General features: G+C 35.8%; 1 protein-coding gene across 1 annotated transcript in view; it reads right to left on the reverse strand.

Annotated features, from left to right (window-relative positions):
* Positions 1-15,003, reverse strand: part of CACNA2D3 (calcium voltage-gated channel auxiliary subunit alpha2delta 3) — a 466,439-nt gene that overhangs the window by 168,310 nt on the left and 283,126 nt on the right. The window lies entirely within an intron of this gene.

The following is a 15,003-nucleotide window of genomic DNA, read 5'->3' on the forward strand; positions in this document are numbered from 1 at the left end:
ATGCATAGCACAGAAGTACAAGACAGAACAAGAAGAGTCAGTAAGCTGTAAGTGTGGAACCATTGGATGTTAAAGGCTTTAATACGGTTTAAAAGATCTGTGATAGGATCTGCTGCATTTCTAGTCTAAAAGTTTAGGACAAATGTCAGAATAGTTCTTTTAAAACTGATGGTTACTCACTGAAGGAATATTCCCTGCTGAGGTCTGAGTAAGGATGACCGGGCACTGACTACTGGGAGCTTTTCTCTAGTTGATAACAAAGGTCAGTAGAACTAATGATTTTTTTGTATATATAATATTCAGCAAGATGCTGATGTCTTCTTTAGTATTTCTTAACAGAATATCTTTAATGAAGTTATAAGGCAACTGTGTGTTAGAGGAATTTCTTAATATAAGGAAATTGTTCAATTGGACTCGGCATGCTTAGATGAAAAAAGTGTTTGTATTACAATTTAAATTGTTCCTGATCTTATCTGCCACAAAAGAATATTCTTTGCAGGATACTAAGAGCTTATTTTCCATACATGCATATGTACAATAATGTATTGCATATACTACACTTAAATTGCAGTGTATTGCGGCGGGCGGAGGAAGCAAGCAGTCGATTCAATGTGAATGATAGAGCGAGCTTCAACTTTATTGAAAGAAATCACACCTTATATAAGCACTCTACACTAATCATGCATACTACTCACAAATCTATTGGACACATGTAAAAGGCTACATTATAATATCCCAGTCCCTTGTGGCATCTCAGGCATGTCACAACATCTTCCCTCTTCTGGTCTGCTTCTTTCCCAGGGCTGTTTTTCAATCACCCCCAAGGCCACAAGGTGCCACAACTTCTCTCTTTGTTATCATAACAGTCCTTGTTAGCATCACTGTACCCTGGGTTTTTTCCTCTGTTTACCTCAGGTGGCTGCGACCAGCTCCTGCAGGGAGCTATGGCCTTGCTCTCTGCAAGCCGTTCTCCAACATGAGGGTGATAAAACATTTGAAAAGATGATGCAGAACCTGCATCCTGGAAGATATTTAAAAGCTGACTAAGTTCCTGAGCAGCCTGATCTAACTTCACCTGCTCTAAGCAGAGGATTGGACAAGATAATCTTCAGACGTCCCTCCCGATCTAAATGATTCTATGAAATTAGTAATTTGACTGATTTTCTAATGAAAAAACTTGTCCTGCTTTTTATGGATTTAACATAAAACAGATGAAGTTAGGACTGGAAATTGACAGTTTATAGCTGCCAACATGGTGCCATCATGTGTGAGAAGAAAATTATGAACTCTATATTGTAAGACAAAAAATTATAACTAAACTCACACATCAGATCCTGTTTTTAATCAGTATACTTAGTAGAATTGTCATTATGCAAACTTTTTTACAGAAACTGTTATCAGCATTAAAAAGCTGTACACAACAAAACATTAGAACATAATATTCAATATAACTGAGTCTCACATTGGATCTCACATTCACAAAATAGTTACTCAAATTATACAGAAAGCTAATTACACAGAAAGAAATGTCATGATGCAAGTTTAGGAAGACTTCTCATTTAATTCATTTGCAATTAAAAAAAATAATTTCTTATCATTTTTTCAATTAGCATTTTTTTTCTCACAGACAAAAGAATTTATTTGTAAAATATACCAACTCTATATTAAGTTCTCATAGTTGTTTTTTTTTTCACAGAAGTTGTCTTTGTCATCTTTGAAAGTTTCCCTCTTTACTGTCAGTTGTGATACTAAATTCCCTCACCGCCCTTTTGTCAATTTTCTTAATGGCCAGATCCTGTTTCTAGGCACACATGGTGTTTTGCATTATTATCAGGCCTAAAGACCAGATTTCAGTCACAAAACTTTTCCCAGTCTTTCAAATAAAAAATGTACATAGAACTCAATCACGATTTATATAGATTAAAAAGTATACACATTGATCGTGCAATGTTGTCAAGTAATTTGAATCAGAGTGCACAATCCTACACTATAACTCTAAAGAACACAGCATTAAACAAAAGAACGGTACTTTTATGCTTTGTTGATGGTAACCAAAAGCATTAATAAAGAAAATCTTTATTCTCCAAACACACGTGAAAGGGCACAGTGAGATTTATACCCTCAAAATACAGCCTAAATCACTGTCACGGTTTATCTTCCTGAAAATGATGCTTGAATATGTCCTGTGATGAGACTGAATACATCTGAGAGATTTATATTTAATGATCTGCTTTAATCTATAAAGAATGAAATTACACCATGTTTCTAATAAAAAGAGACCAACTTTCTCTAAAAGAATAAGTAAGCATGATAGTAAGTGCAGGCAACAAAGTAACTGCATTAAACCTACAAAAGAAAAATTTCAACACATGAATATCATAGATCAATCATGAGGAAATGGGCTGCCTCTGTGATATGGTTGCAAGGATTTTAATGATTTTTCTCTGAGTACATTCTATACATACCATTTACTTGGCATTTGCAGTTTCACTGGAAAATATTTTAAGCATCATTAAAAATACTGATAATTTTTTGGCATTACTTGAAGAAATAAAAATAAAAGCTGTAGAGAGCTAGCAACGAAGATGAGTGATCAGGGTTTATTAAGTGCTGCTTTCCTTCCCTATCCCAATGAGTTGTGTATTTTTCTCTATGTACTTTTCACTGTGCATTATATAAATGACATTTACCAGTGTCAACGTGAAGTATAAAATCTTTAATCAAATGAAATATAAGGTAAACTATAATTTTGAAATACCATTTGTATACTGCTCATTACTTAATAGAATGACTTATTATTCACAGTAGCTTCATAAGAAAACTCTATCATTCATAATAGACAAGGAAGTATAAAATATGTCTCATTCTCTGGTTTGTATTGGACCTTGAAGAAAATAACAGAATAGAAACAATGAGCTTTAATAAGTATATACACTATACATATACATTGATACACCTATATCAGTATCTTGTGGTACAACACTTAAATTTCTTTCGAATCCATATAAAGAGAATATTTTAATCAAGGCAGACTGAATAAATTCAAAATTGTTATGGACCAGTCCCAGCAGATCCAGTAACAACATTTACATAGTCTACATATGCTCTGGCTAACTGAGTATAAGCCAAATGAGAAAAACACCTTTCAATATCCAAGCACTGTGACTGAATCAGGAGACCATTTTCATCTGAGAAGGAATCTGTATTAGAGGGTATAAATACCTCTCTAGGGAGAAAAACAAAACAAAACAAAACAAAACAAAAACAAACAAACAAACAAACAAAAAACCACCAACCCAAACATGACGGAAAGAGAACTTTCAGTTCTGGATAATTTTCAGAGCTTTGTAAGGTATTTGAGAGATACACCTGAATCAAAATATATTCAATGTCTGACCTGTAAAACGTTTTATCAACTAATTAAGGCTTAACATAAACTGTTACCTGTGGAGAAAGGAAATATTCTCAGGCAGAAACATTAGTTTGGAATTGTTATATCCTATCTACAGAACTGAAAATTGTAGATGATGTCAGATTGACTGAATACAAAGCAAAGCTTACTCCAAGGGAAAAACTTTAATCTTTGGAACCACACTTGCTATTCCTGAACAGTATGTAGCTTCTACAGATGTGCAATAGACTACTATTTTTTTAAGCCAATGTTCACAGAAAATGGAGAGCTCCACAGTAACTTTACAGAAACGGACAGTGGAACTAGAATCTTTAAAAGACCTTGTGACTTTCTCACTTCATATTTTTCTAAAGCGGGTGCTGAATGGCAAAGAATACCATTTGAGATTGATGTATTTTAATTATCTTTAAAACAGTAGACGTAGAAACCTCCCATATATTACCTTGTTATTATGTCTCATTCCTGACCTAGAAAGATCACCTCTGAGAAGGAGCACTCCATTCAGTTACTGTTCTTAGTAAAAGCTTCCTGCATAAGCTCATATGATTCTGAACTGTAGAATCGTATTAATATTAAGCAACAGACTCATTTCAACAGTGCATTTTATGATGGTCAGCTTCTACATGCAAGGTTGAGGACTCTTGTCCAGACCACTAGTCCATAGTGAGAAGCACAACATGTCAGCAGTTGTCACAAGTCGTGCTGGTAACTATTCCCACGTACACAGCAGAACGAAATAATATTAACACATTGAACCACCGAGCTCAGTAGTTCAGACAAAACTGAACACACTGAGTAAAATATGTAAATCGACAGTAGACATTTAACTGCATATATTATCATTATTTTTAACTTGCTTTCTCTCTGTTTCTCTCTGTTTTTCTAGTCTCTGTTTTACACTCTTACCTAGGCACAGATCATAGTTTGGGTTATGAAGATGATTTCCTCTCTATTCTTTGTTGCATCCCCTCATATTTTGAAAAACAATAGAGTACTGTTAATAAGTTTTTTGCTTTTACAGCTAGGGAATATTCTAAAGGTTGAACCTTTAAACTCTGGACAGACGGCTTACATAAAATCTCAGAGATGTATACACTCAACCATTAGTGAGGAAACCTAAGACTGATGATTTAAACGACAGCTATTTCAGTGCTAACCACTTCATCTGAAATATCCACTTAACAGTTTCATCCATTATGCATGGACTAATCTGCAGTCCCTGAACTGTCCTCACCTCTGCAACTTCATTTAACTAGCAGCATAGTGAAGAGAATAGGGACCTTCTTCTATCTATGTTAAGCAAGACGAGTCAATCTGTAAGATTCTACACACTGGAACTGTGAAGTCATATCTCCATGCCAAACAGCTGGTAAAATAGTATTTCCAGAAACTTAAAATACAGTGTGGGAGGGGAAATGGGACTTTTGCTTGCAGCTGACAGTGCAGACCTCTGTTTGCAGCTGCAAACTATTTCATGGACACCTTCAGCAAAATAGTCTTTCCTTTCTGGCTCAGCGAGAAATAAAAATAGTCCTGCGGCGAGAGATATGGAATTTAAGTTATAAGTGGAATATAGGGATGAAATTCAAGTTCCCATAGTTGTAAGTTATGGTGGTCCAGGAACACCCCAGCTAGTCTCTGCATAGAGGAGCAAATGAACTGATTGGGAACAACGGACCAACGTGAGATTAAGTGATTGCCTGAACTCTGAAGCAGCCTCACCACAAAGAAGTGGCGTAATTGTTACAGGAGCCCTCAAGGTGGGAATTTGGGACAGTCCTGGATGTTTTCCCAGGCAACTCATGCTATGGCTAGGCCACCTGATAGGCACTATTTGCATGCTTCAAAGTGTTAATTAGCTACTTGATCGGGGAATCTGGCTATCCCAGAGACTTCTTCAGGCAATTCCTGCTGTAGAATTGACCAAAGAGAAAAGATACTTGCATAATACCATTGCAAGTATCTGTATCATTGCAAGTATCTGTACAGAGAAGAGATACTTGCATAGTACCGTTGTAGAAAGCATGAGGAACAGTCACATAGGAAAGCCTTTTGAACATACTTAAGATATTTAAGAAATATTTTTTTTAACATAATTTAAGATAAGAAACAGCAATGAATCATTCCTGTGCTGGAATAGGGATATACAACCACAGGCCATCTGGAAATACAGATTCATCAGAACAGCAATTCAAAGCATCTCACTCAATACAGCTAAAAACACTGCTGCAAGGTCCCTTACCATCTAGACAGCATGTGACCCTCCTGTTCAAGATGTTTGATCCTCCAACTGAGTATTACCCTACCCAAAGACCACCCCCCCAAATGGTTTAACATTCGGGTCTTTGCAACAGTCTCAGTGGTGCATTCACCAAAGCACTTTGATTTTCATTTGATCAACAGCTAAGAAAATGACAATAGGAGCAGATGAGACCAGAGCTGGTCTAGATTTGATTTACATGCTCTAACCCAAGAATCACAAAAGCAATTCTCCAATTGTCTGAATCTTGTGAACCTAATAATGAAAAAGGCTGCCATTTATTTAGGTCTCTTTCACTTGTTAATTGAATTTTTCAAAAAGAAATATCTCTGGTCTCCCTTACCATATTTTAACCTGTGCTGCATACTGTCATTTGAAAAGTGAAGACAATTCATTTTTGTATTGACATTTCTTTTTCTACTCTGTCTAAAGATATTCCTGTGTTATCTGAAAGTCACTGAACATTTACACAGGTTAGTATATTAAAAAAAAAAATACTGTAGTGTTTATTTATCTTTGATTAAAAGCAGAGCAGAATAATTAATAATTTCCATTAAGAGCTGGTGCCACTTCTCTAAATACAACCCTAGAGCTACATTCTCAAATCTGTCGCTAACAAAGAGCAAAGTTCTGGTTCAGCCTCTTTGAATATGACTAAGAGAACACATGGGAAGAATACAGGAAAACTTAACAGAGGTTCAGATGAGAAGAAAAACGCTCATTTGGAAATTCTCCTGTGCATCCCTTCCAGGCAGATCCATATTTCTATTCAGAAAAAGAGCATTAGGGAAGTTCCCCATTCTTTGAAAATCTACCAAGAGGTAAAAAAAATAAAATGGAAGAAGAGAAAAAAGCAAAAGTCAGCTTCAGAAGCTGTACATTTTGGTGGCAGAGTTGACAATTACATCACATTCTAATTTGCCAGGTTTAAGTTCTGATTTTAATCTTTTGCTATTTCAGTTTTATGTTGTAAATTGTCTCTTCAAACCAGCTTCTTTTTCTGTTGATTATAAATTCTTCATGCTCCATTTCTTCTTATCTTTTGTTACAGTGGAAATAGTCTTAAAATAGTTACCCAAAATAAACGTATAAACTCTTCATCCTTTAAGTCTCAACAAGTGGCTTATCTTCCTTGAGGTCCTGCTGCTTCATAATTTTCTGATGGCCTGATTTTTTAGGTTCCAACTCCAAAAGTAAGTAACCTAAACTGGCTTCCAAATTTAGAAAAAAGCTTGAGGTTTTACACTTCCACTGCTTCCCTCCCAAAATTACACTGTGCCTGTTGCCACTGTGCCTGAAGCCACTCGGTCTTCAGTATCACTCCTCTTTACATAATCTCATCCTCCTATTCCTCTCTCTCCAGCATTATTTTGTACACGTCTACCTCAGAAGACACCAATGGGAACAGGGGAAATCAATGCTGCTGTTGGTCCCTGTGTTAAGGAGATGGCATTAAGCCACCACACTTTCCTGTGAGGAACAGTATGGATGTAGTCATAAAAGGTTTTGAAAGTCATACTGGATCCATTCATCAAGACCAGTAAGATTCACATTTTAAAAAATCTGAATAGGCCACAGGTCTTTGCACAAATAACCTTTCCAAATCTGAAAAGGGAAGAACATTCAGTTTGTAAAATATATTGATTTCGGAGATATTACAGCTTCTAACTTTAACCTACAAACGCATAAAGCAATTCAAAAATAACACACAAATTCCAAGTGTACTCCAGTATATTAGGTTGTTGCAAAAGGCAAAATATACAGGGCAATGGACAGGCATGGGAAAAGAGCAGTAGAAAAACAAGGTCACTCCAGAAAGTTCACCTTATCTCTGAATCTATCTTCATAGCTTTTTTAGTTTTGTTCTTTTTTTTTTTTTTTTTTTTTTTTAATGAGTTAAGGATCTATTTACACTGATAAGTTAGCAGGAAATTCCGCGAAGACAATGCTTTAAATGAGCACACGAAATTCTACTGATGATGGGTACAAAGCCCTGTGATACAATGCAAGATAGTACTGCTACAATATCTTCTACCCTGTTAGAGACCTTTACCCTGTAAGGTGCTGAAAGACTCAACTGACACTGCATTCTGCAAGGAAGCCATGAAGCCATTACCTCATGAAACTGAATCCTTAATCATTAAGTTACTCAGTAAAAGATTCTTCATTGTTAATTTTTCTCCTATGTTATTTAAAATACCTCTTTTGGAAAAGTTTGCATTTATAAATTTCCTCATGTTTTCTCCTTCCTGCAACTGCAGACTCTACCCAGACAACTTTATAAGTGTTTTCTATTATAGTGACATACGAAACACTGTGTGTTGTACCCTAAATACTGATGGGTATAAGTTAACGAAAACAACCCCCCAGTAAGGGCTATTTAACTGAAAAAGATGTTGTAGGCAAAAACAGTAACAAAGAAAAACGCTTAATTTGTCTGGGGATCATCAAGCAGCTAAGTCCTGCTTTCACAAACATCTGCATCCCCAACAGCTCCTTGTATAGACCTACCTCAGAAAATATGTGGAGATAAAAAGGAAATTGCTGCTGCAGTTAACCCCTTGTGATCAGTGGACAGCATTACTGTGTCCCACCCGCCTGCAAGGAGCATTTCTAGATCCACCTTCTAGGTATAGGGCTGCTGAGGGTCACTTTTAAATAATCCCAACAAGCTACATGTTTTACCTGAGATATCAGATGAGGATATTTCTTCTAGCATTGAAAATGTCTTGACACCCTTTGTTGATTTACAGTAAATTATAATGCAACTCAAGATGTATGAAGAATAATTTCCCACTCAATACTTTAGGAATATTGTTAGCAGCAGAAAATGAGATGATGTTATTTTAGACTGTGCAAGGACAGAGCAGGAGGTGAGAAAGTGTCCCACATCATATCAGCACAAGGCTTATTGCTTCACTAAAGGAGATTGATGGTTGACATGGTTCTGAAAGGAATGAGACATCTCAGGCCTTTTACATGGGACACAAGTTCTAGCTACTTTATACATCCTGAATTACTGGTCACAGAGAACTGAGCAAGATCAGTTCCCTCACAGGCAGATGATCTTCAAATGGCACAGCAAGAGCTTATCACTAGAGAATTATTAAACATTTGGCAGAGCAAGTAGGTTGTATTAAATAGCCATTTAAGATTTGGCATTTAACATTAAAACAAAAAAACACAAAATAGGCCTGAGAAGCATCTAATACTTTCTAGCTTATCTTTCCTGCTTAGTGTGCACCATGTATTAATGATGTTAAATAAGCAGCCATAATGTACAAAGTTTAATACAATGGTATGTATCTTGAATGTACTAAATTCTTACCAGTTTAATTCAGAAAAGAAAATTTTCACAGATTTTGAGACTACAAAACGTTTGGGTGAAACCATGTCTAGAAAATGACATCCCAGAGACTCCTTTAAAAAGCTATGATTACTTAAAAAGAAAAAAAACCCTAAGATTACCACAAACTAACTTGTTACTTTCACTGTAACTTTTACTTTCAGCACAAGCTGTAACATTTCTCTCATCTTTACAAATTACTCTGAAACCAATGGGTTAAGTGTGTTATAAATACTTCAGCTATATCTATAGAGTGCCAATAAAAGCTTTATACAGTGCCTCCAAATATTGCATATGCACTACACACTTCTATTGAAGAACTATTTTAGAAATATTTTACTGAGTTCTAGAAAATTTTATTTATTCTACTTTTTATATCCTTTCACTGGTAAAGCCAGCCATGTTACAATGAGTTCGACTATACAGTGTATATATATAGAGAGAAAGATTTTAACTCGCACTTTTATAACTTTCAAAAATTACCTAACATCAGTTTTCTATCATAACAGTGTTACTATTTCAAAGTAAAATATGATAGTATTTATTGGATCTAGGAACAAGTTCTGTGCTCTCATCTGAAAAGCTAAAGAATTTTTTGTTTCCAGTCCTGATATGCAAGACTCCAGATCAGTCATTACAAACAGTGAACAGCCAAACCTAGATGAACTACTTAGGGATAATTCAACTACACCCATTATTGCCATTCTTCAAAATGCTGGTGGATTTGCTGAAACGTGGAACAGATATTTCTTCCTTAAATGTAAAAGAGCAACTTAAACAAATTAATTTGAATGGAGAGGAGGGGAAGGGATTAGAGCAGAAACCATGACATAACCAACTTTCTTGGATTTAACTAAAGCTTCTGTGGAAAAAGCAGGCTCATACAATTTCTGCTGCTACGCTGCTTAGCTTTCCTGTAGACCAACTAATATTTTTTGAAGAATCCACAAGAAAAAAGTCAAAATCAGAGTAAATTCTAAGTAAACAAATAATGCCAATGTCTCCACTTCAGTTATTGCATAGTTCCAACATCGAACAATGGTAACTCATCTGCAGTATACTTCACTGTGCATGGTGCAGACACAGATTAGAGGATGACATAATGGATAAATCACTGGTCTTTCACCCTTGGGATTTTGTCCAGCCTGCAGTCCTATCAGATAATGGGTTTGGCAATCTCCACTGGCCTCTTTTGGACACTAATCCCCACTACAGAATCTCTATAATTCATCATATAATTTAATACACCTGGCAATTTTACCACTAGTTCATTCTTTTGTTACGTAATGGCCCAAAGTGAAGTCAAGGGTGGTTAATGCTCTGACAACTGGCTATTATCTCCCATAACAGCTGATTTTGAGGGGATTATTGCAGTCATAAACCATTTTATAAAAATTGGCAACTGGGAAAGCAATGTAACAAAATAAGGTGATATTTAGAAGTTTTATCACTGATTTTCTACCAATCTGTAATGGAGTTTCTAGCATCCAAAAAATGCCGGAGAGGAAACTTGAGATTAAAGGTGCAGATCACGAGCCAAGAATCTGAGGCCTGAACAAGCTCATAGCCAGAAATCTTGACTATTTTGAAGTTACAGATGCTTTGTTGTCTTTTTTTTTTTTTCCTGTCAAATAGACAGTATATTACTTATTTATTTTTGTCTCAGTTATTAGTTCACCTCTTCCCTTTATCAGCATTCTTCCCTTTTTGCTTTGAAGTATTTCACCACTGTTATTAATCCAGTTTTAGATCCACAGCCTTGTTCACAAATGACTTCATTGCTATCAGAACCAATTGCGGAGGATGTAAGTGAGCCCTCAGGCAAGACAAAGGGAAGCTGTACTCAGTTTATGGGATAAGAAATCATTCCACTGAAACTGTGGGAAAGGTTAGGAAGAAGATGAGCAGTTGAGACTCCAGTCTAAACTACAACGGCATTAACATAGAAGTAAACAGACAACAGTACCAAGGACTCATAGTCAAACAAATTAGCATGCACAATTCTCACTGGAGATAAGAATCAGTTCTACAAATTTGTAAAAAAGCTGTAGAAATGTCACCAGCTAAAATCTAGTGGAATGTAGTTGTTGTCTGAGTGCTAAATTCTGTTACCAAAGGCAAAATTATTTGGTAGGTGTCAAACTGTAGAAGGATAATTGAAAAATATATCAGATGCAAGGTCCTTCTGGTCTCTCTGGTAGGTCCACCCAGCCACACCTGTGCAATGCCATTTTATATAGTATAGGATAGTAGCATTTGTTGGATGCTATATACGTAATCAACAAAACTGTTTCATAGACTAAATTTCATGCAATGGGGAAAAAAAAAAAAAAATCAGTAAAACAAAGTTAGAAAAATTTGAACCATAGCCACTCCTGCTCTGAAAAAGAGGCATTACTAAAAATGTCCATTTGAATAAAATATGACCTGTTTCATGGAAGCTTTACAGAACTGTGTTGAAGTGAGCTTCTGTATTTCATGACTCAGGATAACGTCTACCTGTCTTTTGTCATGCAGACTTGACTTGAGAAGGCTTTCCTTCACCATAAGGAGATGTAAATCCTGCCTGAGCTTTGAACCAAGCATTTCAGGTAAAGTCAATGTGGTGCCGAGCTAAAATTTGTAAGCCTATGTTTGGCTCTGTACAACTGAATTTTATGTTAGTTTTTATACTCACTTTAGCGGCAAAAAGTTCAAGTTCTAGAAATCCAAACAGCAACAGGAAGAGTTTTATAATGTAGCACAAAAACCTGTAGTGAGGTCTACTCATAGAATGCATAGAATTTTGGAAATTACAAGCATAATAGAATAAACCAGAAGGCTTCATTTACAAGAACAGGGAAAAAAGTTTGCGCATGAAATTTTAAGATTACCTTACTAATTTACTGAAAACAAAAGTCAGCCAAAGCAAAAGTTGCAAATGCAGGTACTGCTCTGATGGAACAGCAGACCCACTGTTTGACAAACTCTGGTAGGAATGTGTGTTTATTGTTGGGCTTCCTGTGAGCAGAAGAAGTACAATTTCTTTAAGAAAATCTCTCTGAAAATGCTGAGTGAATAGAAAAACAAATGAAATTTTACATTAAAACTGTCTGCTATGCCGAAAAACATTTAATCCTTCAGACACTGTGTATATACACCATGAATTGTTTGAACCGTCAGTGTTAAAGCAAGGACATTAAATAGACATCACATTCCTTTATCTTGACATTTCAACCAACTGAAGGCAATTGCTGCTCCGTCATAGTATACCAGTCAGTATTCAAATTACTATACAGACTTCAAGTTTATCTTTGATTAAGAATTAAATTAAGCTCTACTTTATCATTTTTGTAGCCTTACAGCATCCATGTGCTCTCACAGTTAAGTCAAACTAAATATTTAATACACTCTTCTAATTAGCTACAAACTATTACCTGATTTAAGTCTGTAAATGAATGTGAAAAGACTCTGGAGGCTAAACGTTAACCTTCATCCACTCCAGTTATATGAGAGAAATTACAGACTCTAATTAGACTCTTTAAACTGCAAAGAAATAGAATTTTCATAACCAGCTTATTAAAAAACGAAAGCCCCCTTGGGACAGGGCAAATTGCTTCTACCCTGATCCGCTTATCCTTGTACAACACCATACAGAAGACTCATGTTGTCTGACTTACACAGCTCATATTTCTCCCAAATTAACGAGCACTGAAATTATTCCAGCTGCCCCCTTGGCACAGGGAAAAATTGAAAATCCATGGCTGCCAAGTGACGTGTATAACCCAGCTGCTAAATAAAATGTGCTTAAGGGGACACAGCTGTTGAGGTGCCTATTTACATTAAAATAAGTCCATGGATACAGAACAAATGCCTAAAGACAGCAAACAGTGTATAACACTTTGTTTAACCCTTTCATTAAACCAGGTCACAAAAATTTGCAGCATCATTTATAGGCTAGACATAAAAGCATGGCCTTTTCACCCTATGATTTATTTCTTCTAATTTGTCTAATCTTGCAAACTTTGTGACTTTCTTTTGCAGAACTGGTAAATTCAGAGGAATCATTAAATAATACAGTTCACATGTCAGAAAAATGCAGTTGATTTTTCAAAACAATTCTACTTAGGAAAAGTACCGAAAATTTAACTCCATTCTCTGCTGTCCAAACATGTGTGCAGTGTCATGACAAGCATTATCTTTGAGACAGTAGAACTTCTGAAGATGATTCTTGCAGAATATTCACACAAACTTGTAGAGTCAAAGGAGACTATTACATTTTTGTGCCTTAACCTACACAGGCTGTCCACTCATTTCCACATGAAATTGAGGATACCAGGTATTATCTTTAAAATGCTAAACAGCGCAGGAACTCAGTTCCCTAAGAGTTAACTATCTTCTAAACAAATTCATGATGCTGTGATTCATAGATCACATTTTAAGAATATTTTTTAAAATACAATCATAATCCAACTGACTTGAAAATTACCATGCCAGTTGTGGAGCCATGGAAATAATAGGGTCAAATACAGTGTTTCTCTTTACTAATCAGGAATACTTGGCCAAAAGACACCAAAATTCAGTTTCAAATTCTCACAGTTGAAAACGTTAGCTTGATTCAGTAAGTACATATGAAGTCCACGCCATAAGAAAGTGTGTATGCAAGCCAACTCTAACAAGAAGTGTACAAAGAACAGCAGATAATGTAGAGAAGGTCCAAGCAGTCAGTGGTTTAGGCTTTACCAGAAAGTTTAACTTGAGCATTCATAATGACACAAATATTAATTATCGGATTCAGACCTGAGGTCATATTTGGAAAAGTATGGTAGATAAATAAGATGTGTTTAAATCAATGAAGCCTGATAAAATTTCCCATAGAGGAACTAATCAAATTAATCTTTAAACCATTAGTAAATATTTTTGAAGATCTGTGGGCAGCAAAGGAAGCACCAAGGACAAGAAAAGGGAAACATATCTTTAAATATTTTTAAAATTTATTTTCAAAACCAAGAAAAAGGAAAAAAACCCAACCAAACCTGTAGAATTACTTCCTAGATTTTACTACCAAACAAAATACATAGAAGAAAAGAGCAGGAGAAAGATATCTTGGTTAAGTTCTGTAAGTAGTTTTAGGAGAAGTATGGTCATCCACACCAATGTGGGACTCATAGGCAGCATATCATCCAGGTGAGCTTCCAATCTGGGCTGCCAGAAAAATAAACCACGGGATGTTACCTGCTCAGTGATGTTGTCTACCTCTAAGGACTACTGGCCTAATGAAATGAACAGAAGGTGAATGCACTTTTCAGAGAGCTGTGCTCTCAACATGTATTTATTATATTGTTGTCATATTAGGAAGGGAACTTGGTGGAGGGGGGAATGATGTGGCCTGGATTGAGCGCAATTTAATAATTTGATTCATTATTTAGATGTCTGACTGAAGAGAACACTTGAAAATTTGTCAAATGACATGAGGCTGGAAGCTGTACCAAGCACTTTGGAATACAGAATTAGAATGCAAAATAGTATTTCTGAGCAAGAGAAACAGTCTGAAATGAACAGGATTAAATTCAGTTCCAATGAGACAATAATTAGGAGGGAAAGTTCTAATGCATTGACAAAAGATGAGGAAAATACTAGTAGAGCACCAAAAAAAGATTTAGATTTAGAAAGAACCACAAATTCATCGTGAGTCAACAATGGCAAATTAATGAAATAAAAGCACGTGGCTGAAAGAAATGGCAATACATGCTAGACATGAATGCAAGATAAAGGAGGTAGTTATTCAGCTCCACCTGTGAAAAAGAAAAATGGAAAAAAGCTTTATCTAGACTTTGTGAGATCACTATTGGGCCTGAGACTGCTAGAAAGGTCTATGACAAAGTAGGAACCCTGCATGACCACAAGATTTTTATTTTTTTTTTACTTTACAAACACTGTAAATCAGAATGTTATCCAACAGTAAGACACATTTCACATAAGCCTACATACACTGTAACATAATGG

Source organism: Athene cunicularia, assembly GCF_003259725.1.
Source record: "Athene cunicularia isolate RWA chromosome 12 unlocalized genomic scaffold, athCun1 chr12_part1, whole genome shotgun sequence".
Lineage (NCBI taxonomy): Eukaryota > Metazoa > Chordata > Aves > Strigiformes > Strigidae > Athene > Athene cunicularia.